A 6,510-nucleotide genomic window follows, 5' to 3' on the forward strand; every position below is an offset into this window, starting at 1 on the left:
TAATAGTTAGTTTAACTCAAAATTTTACTTGTCAATGTTCATTTCCATTCAATTTATGGTTTATTTATTGGATGCAGTATCATCAAGCCACAATACAATAGATACATGTTTAGTTCACTTGTTAGCATTTGTGTAATACATTTTTAATTTAGGTTTAATTCACTTGTTAGAATTTGTGTAATACAACTTTAATTTATGTTTAATTCACTTGTTAGCATTTGTGTAATACAACTATAATTCAAGTTTAATTCACTTGTTAGCATTTGTGTAACACAAATTCAATTTACGTTTAGTTCAGGTTTAATTCACTTGTGGAAATTTTAAAGGTTAGTGTTGAGTAAGCTCTCTCATTTTGGGTTCTTGCACTACAATCTGCAATTTTTGTTGGCCTCCTTTGCACTTAACTGTTCCGTTTGTCTGTGCTTGCAATTGTGGTTTTAAAGGTTTAATTTCTTCTTTTTGTGTGGAAACCTTGTTTGTTGATTTATGTTGAGTCTTCATTTGGTTCAAGTTCCTGTGAGTGTTCGGTATTCATTCAGTTTTCTTCTCTAATTAGTATGATCTTTTCTAACCCGCTCTGTTCAAAGTGGTGCTCTTCTAGCAGTTTGTTTAACTGAAACTTATACTTTGTGAATGGTCATTTTTATTCAATTTCTGACTAATTTATGTGCAAGCCATAATCACAATCGATACAGGTTTAATTCACCTGTTAGCATTTGTGTAATAAACTTTTATTCAGGTTTAATTCAGTTGTTACCGAAGTGGTGCTCTTCTAGAGAATTGGTCTATATATATCTCTCTAGTCTTTTAATTTCAGTAATACAATTTTTAATAATGTGCAGAAAAAATATGACTAATCTAGTTGTGATGTTTTACTTCAATGGATCCTAGAAACACATTAATTACTTGGCAAATGGTGTGTTGATACACACAGAGTCAATGTTTGTCACCCTCGTTTCTGTAATTGGTACTCTATTGTCAATAGACACATCAACAAGTAAAGTTGAAATCAGATATAAAATTGATGACAGGTCTCCTCCAATTCAAATTCATAATGATATGGGGATAAAGGTATACGTTGAAACCAAAAAGGAACATCGATATATGGCAAGATACTCTTTGTGTGTACTAATCCTGCACTCATTCCACTTTTATGTTCACACACTTCAGAAGATATGAGGGTTATACATAATTCTTACCTCTCTAGTACATTTAATGGTATTGGTTAAGCAATAGGGTCAATTGGATTCAGATCATGTGAGGAAGTTGATGAGCTAGAATGTTAGCACCAGACATCATTGTTAATCCCAATAACTCTTTATTTGAGAAAGATCAGGTGTATAATAATAAGTATGTCCTCACCAGTACACTAAAAAGACATCCCATTCTTAATCATTTTTAAATCAAGACAAAAGGATCAAGTAATCAGGTAAGACCTAAATTCAAATCACTTTAAATTAAGAAGTGTATATTAATATTTTTTTCAACAACTATTCGATACGGTTCCAAGGAGAAAATTGTAGTTGGAGTTTATGAGCTTCAATCTTGAACAAATGTGAAATGTTCAAGATCAGAGAATTTGAAAGCGAACACACATGTTTGTTGCTACATAATTCATTATCTGAAAGGCAAGCAACTAAAAGTATTGTTGGGAGTATTATTGTGGGTAAATGTGTTGAATTAGATGTTATTTACGCACCAAAAGACATACAAAGTGACATGTTAGCTGAATATGGTGTGCGACTCACATATATGCAAGCTTGGAGAGCTAAAGAAGAAGCTCTTGAATTAATTCGGGGTGATCCAATTCAATAATATGCAAAGTTATCAAGTTACTTTCACATAATAGAGGCAACTTACCCTAGTTCTCATATAAGATTGCACAAATCAGAGGATGGCCGTTTTTTATATGCGCTTGTAGCTTTGTTAACCTCGATAAAAGGATGGGAATATTGTACACCAATTATAGTTGTTGATGGAACTTTCTTAAAAGGAGAATACAAAGGGACACTACTAACCGCTAATACCTTAGATGCAGCAGGTGAGACTTTCGAATAGGATACTACTGTTTTCTATTTTTTAACTATGTATTAAAAGTGAATTATATTTGTAGTTAAAATGTAATAAAATTGTATTAAACAAATTGAACATGGTACAGGAGTATACTGTCACTTGCTTATGCCATTGTCGATTCAGAGAATAATTCATCTTAGAGGCAGTTTTTTGAGCAATTCATAGATGCATTATGTCAAAGACCAGAGATGTGTATCGGTTCCAATAGGCATGCAAGCATTATTAAGGGAGTTATTATAGTGTATGATGAAGTACACCTCATTTTGCGTGTATGTGGTAGTTACTACAAAACGTAACGATAAACTTCAGAGAAAGTCAACAAAGGGTTACTGAGTTGTTCTACTCTATGGCAAAAACATAAATTATGACAAAATTTAATCAATATATGACAATAGTTGAGAAGATAGATAAGAGGATCAAAGATTACTTGTTAAACATTGGATACAACAAATGGTCATATGTGCATGCTGAAGTAAATATAACTTGGATGATGACACCAAATAGAGCAGAATCAGTCAAATCACGAACAAGACATGCCAAAGTTCTTACAGTCTTGCAACTCTTGGAATTCATGAGACAACTTGTCCAGAAATGGAATAACAATAACAGATCAAAGGTGACATTTTTAGGTTTTCACCTTGGACAAAAGTATGAAAATATATTGCGGCACAATAAAATTGCATCAGAGAAATTAAGGGTATGCATGATATCTAAATCATTTTTCCTAGTATTTTTTCTTTGGATTCATATCTAACATCTCTCTTGATTACATTTTTTTTCTTTTGCTTAGGTTGTAGAGACAAATAAATATGTGTATACCGAACTTGATTGTATTACACAATTCACAGTATGTCTTCACCAACGTACATGCACATATGGGAGATTTCAATTGGATGAGTTACCATGTCCACATGCTTTAGCCGTTATAACAATAAAACACACTGGTTATGAGAAATATTGCTCGGATTACTATACAAGAAAAAATTTACTGCTGACATATCAATCTCAAATAAATCCTTTGCCAAATGAAAGTACATGGAACACACCAACATATGTTCTTGAAGATGTTGTACTTCCACCTCATGGAAAGAGACCTTCGGGAAGGCCAAAAAATAAAAGATATACTCAACTGAGAGAAGATGGATTGAAGAAGGTGAAAATGACATGCAATAATTGTGGACAACACGATCACAACAGGAAGACTTGCAAAAATGTTAGGCCTTATGATCAAGAATGAAAAATAAAATTTGTTTTAGCTGTTTGTTTTAGAAGATCATTGGCTCTACGAATTTAGATCATGCCTGTTTATATGGTTTATATTCTTAGTTCTGCAATCTCGTGTTATTCAATTTACCATTTATGTTATTCAATTTACTGGAATGTTTCTATGTATATAGTTACATTTAATATGATATAGTTTACTGGAATCATGTTTTTTTATTTTTAATTGCTTTTTACTGTAAATTTAATTTGATCTATGAGTTTATTCTGATAAGCATGTGCAAGTTTTGACTTATTGTTCATGACCTTGAAGATCAGTGACTTGAGTTCATTGATAGTGTCCCTTGCTAGTATGCTACTACATTAACTTTTTCCCTTTCTTTCTCAACTAAAAGTTTCTCACTATGTTGTAGCTTATGATTAGACCATTCTTAATGTGCACTCTGAAAGTAGCTATGATTTTTTCATCTCTATTATATTGTTACCATCACCTTCTAAGAGTCATTATGCTTTTAATCCAACAGACGTGAAATTACAGAGAAAGTCTGCACCTACTAAAGTAGATTGTACAAAATTCGAATCTTGAAACAATTATCATGACATCCCCAATAAGTACACAAAAAAAGAACAACCTCAAATAGAAGACTTACATATAACAATACAGTTAGGTATACAATACCAAGACTTATAATAGATATTATGGTTTTTCATAGTCATAGTAATTACAAACTATTTTACACCATATAGTTTGTCATACTAACTAATATAACTATATTTCTTTATCTATCCGGTCTTTCGTCTTCACTTTTAAGGTCACTCGATTGGTTCCTACTTGCATATTCCCATAATATAGCTCCAAGTCTCTTTCGGAGAATGTCTGCCTTAACTTGTTGATTTAGAATATGTTGGCCATTACTTACGAACTCCACAAATGCAGCAACGAAAAGTCCACAATCCCTACAAAATTTAATATAAAATTGTTATCAAAATATCGATTTAATATAGAAAAATACCTATTTGACAAAACTTACAGTGAATCTCTTGTTGTTTGGGAACACCTTTAGTTATGAAATAAAACACAATTTTCTAAAACTGATTTATGTCACTGTATTTTGGTGTTGCCTTCAATTCATGACGCTTATCATAGGACCTGACCACGCTTAAATAATATGGTAAAACAACTGAAAGCATCTCAACAATAATTTACCTCTAAATTCACCCCACCCCTAGCCACAAATGAATCAAACACCTCCAAAGACCTTTGCCCAATATCAAACACCACAAAAATCTAGTGGCGATTCTCTTTCATGTTTAGTGGAATAAGAATATGATCCACTTTATCCCACGGGGTACTTGTCAACCAACAACGTCCACATATATATCAGGAAACATTATAAGAATCTTTTACTTTATCGTTATTCTTATCCTCATGAGCATCACAAAGTTTAAAGAAAGAATTAGTAATCTTTGTCTTGAAAACACAATCAGTCGTTGTAAATCAAATATTACTGTTGGCTTCATATTTTTCTTTTTTCCTTAGGAAATAGAAAATGACATCAATATGCTGCAAAAAGAATAGAATTAAAATGTAAAAAGAAACAGTGTCAACAAACAATCCAACTAACCTCGAAGGTAGTACGACACCTAGAAGGGCAAGTGTTCAGAATAAGAAATATTGACGTCCAACTAAACTTTATACAACTAATCTCATCACACCATTGTTGTACAGAATGTGTAAATTTGAAAAACCACAGTCTTTCATCTACCGTACAAAAACCTAATTCAAATGCTGGACTGATAACATTAAGAGCATCTGTATAAGTTTATTTCCCCTATCAAAATAGAAAAAAACTAAAACATAAATACTCAGAACCGAGACAGCAAAAACTAAAAAAGAGGCAACTATAAAACTAAAGAAGAGTGAATTAAGAAAATTGTATCCGTTATAAATTAGAGGTACAGAGTGTTGCATAGGTTGAATTAAGGTTGTATATATTATGAATTAGGTAAGTTATTTAATATGACAAATTATTCAAAAAACTTCAAAATGAATTACCTCTTTTTTTACCCGTATAATCCACTTAGTGAATTAATCGATCAAATAAGATTCATTATCTCCTCCGGTTGCATATGAAAAAGGATATTTTGTTTCCAAAAACTTACGTGTAACAAATAAAGTTCTCCAGATTTAAAATATTGTGTGAAGGGAGATGTTGATTTTTCTTTCTGCCACGTTTCTTCGGTGACGCTTTCATTTTGTTTTGATCAATAGTGGCTCCTTTTTTTTTTAGATAAGATTCTTCAGTCCTATTGATCTGATAAAGATCTTCATCAAGAATAATAAAGTCATCAAGAGTATGCAAAGGTTTTTAACAATCCTCTATTGCATCTGCATATATAGACATATTGATTAATTTACAATTAACAGATGCAACACTTATTTATGTTGGCTTTGTTGACTACATTACCATCAGGTTGCGTCCCAACTATATTCACATCAGCTGCCTCTTGGACAGTAAGCAAAATAAATATTTTAATAATTTTATCAAAATAAAACGAAAGAAGCTTAGTTGAAGTTAAGAAAATTAATACCATTCATTTCAGCAACAACCTCTGACAAAACTTTTTCAATAGCAATTCCTGTAACATCTTCATCTATACATAACAAGAACATTTAAAATAGAGAGTTGAATTAAAATATATGAAATATGAAATATATTTGTATAAAACCCTTCATTACCTATTTTACTTGATACTCTATCAAAATTTTCAACGTCAACAAATATAAATGAAGTTGTAAGAACTTGAGATTCTTCATTTTGATTTGATCCCATAACATGATGTAACGACCAGTTTAGTCGATTCGAGCAATAAGATTATTTTGATAAAAACTGACTGGGTCGACGGACCACGCGACGGACCGTCATGGTCACGACGGCCCGTGATGGATTCCGTCGTCCCATACTTGTAAATTTTCTTGTGCTACTTTTCTCATTACCCTCGACGACAAGCAGGACGAATCGTCATAGGCACGACGAACCGTCGAGGGACTTCGTTCCAAAACACTTAAGCTCTGAAAATCTGGGTACTGAGATCAACTCTCTGAACTTCACGACGGAACTGCAGGACGGACGGTCGTAGGTACGACGGACCGTCACAAACCTTTACAGAATTTGACTCTCTGAACTTTGTGACGGACCTGCAGGACGGACCGTC

The 6,510-nt window shown here is 32.6% G+C and overlaps 2 pseudogenes; one reads left to right on the plus strand and one right to left on the minus strand.

Annotated features, from left to right (window-relative positions):
- The first annotated feature begins 2,419 nt into the window (after positions 1–2,419).
- On the plus strand, positions 2,420–3,310 carry LOC107026253 (annotated as a pseudogene).
- Positions 3,311–5,391: 2,081 nt separating this feature from the next.
- The window catches only part of LOC114077894, a 10,502-nt pseudogene continuing 9,383 nt past the window's right edge, over positions 5,392–6,510 (minus strand).

This window comes from Solanum pennellii, chromosome 7 (genome assembly GCF_001406875.1).
Source record: "Solanum pennellii chromosome 7, SPENNV200".
Classification (NCBI taxonomy): Eukaryota; Viridiplantae; Streptophyta; class Magnoliopsida; order Solanales; family Solanaceae; genus Solanum; species Solanum pennellii.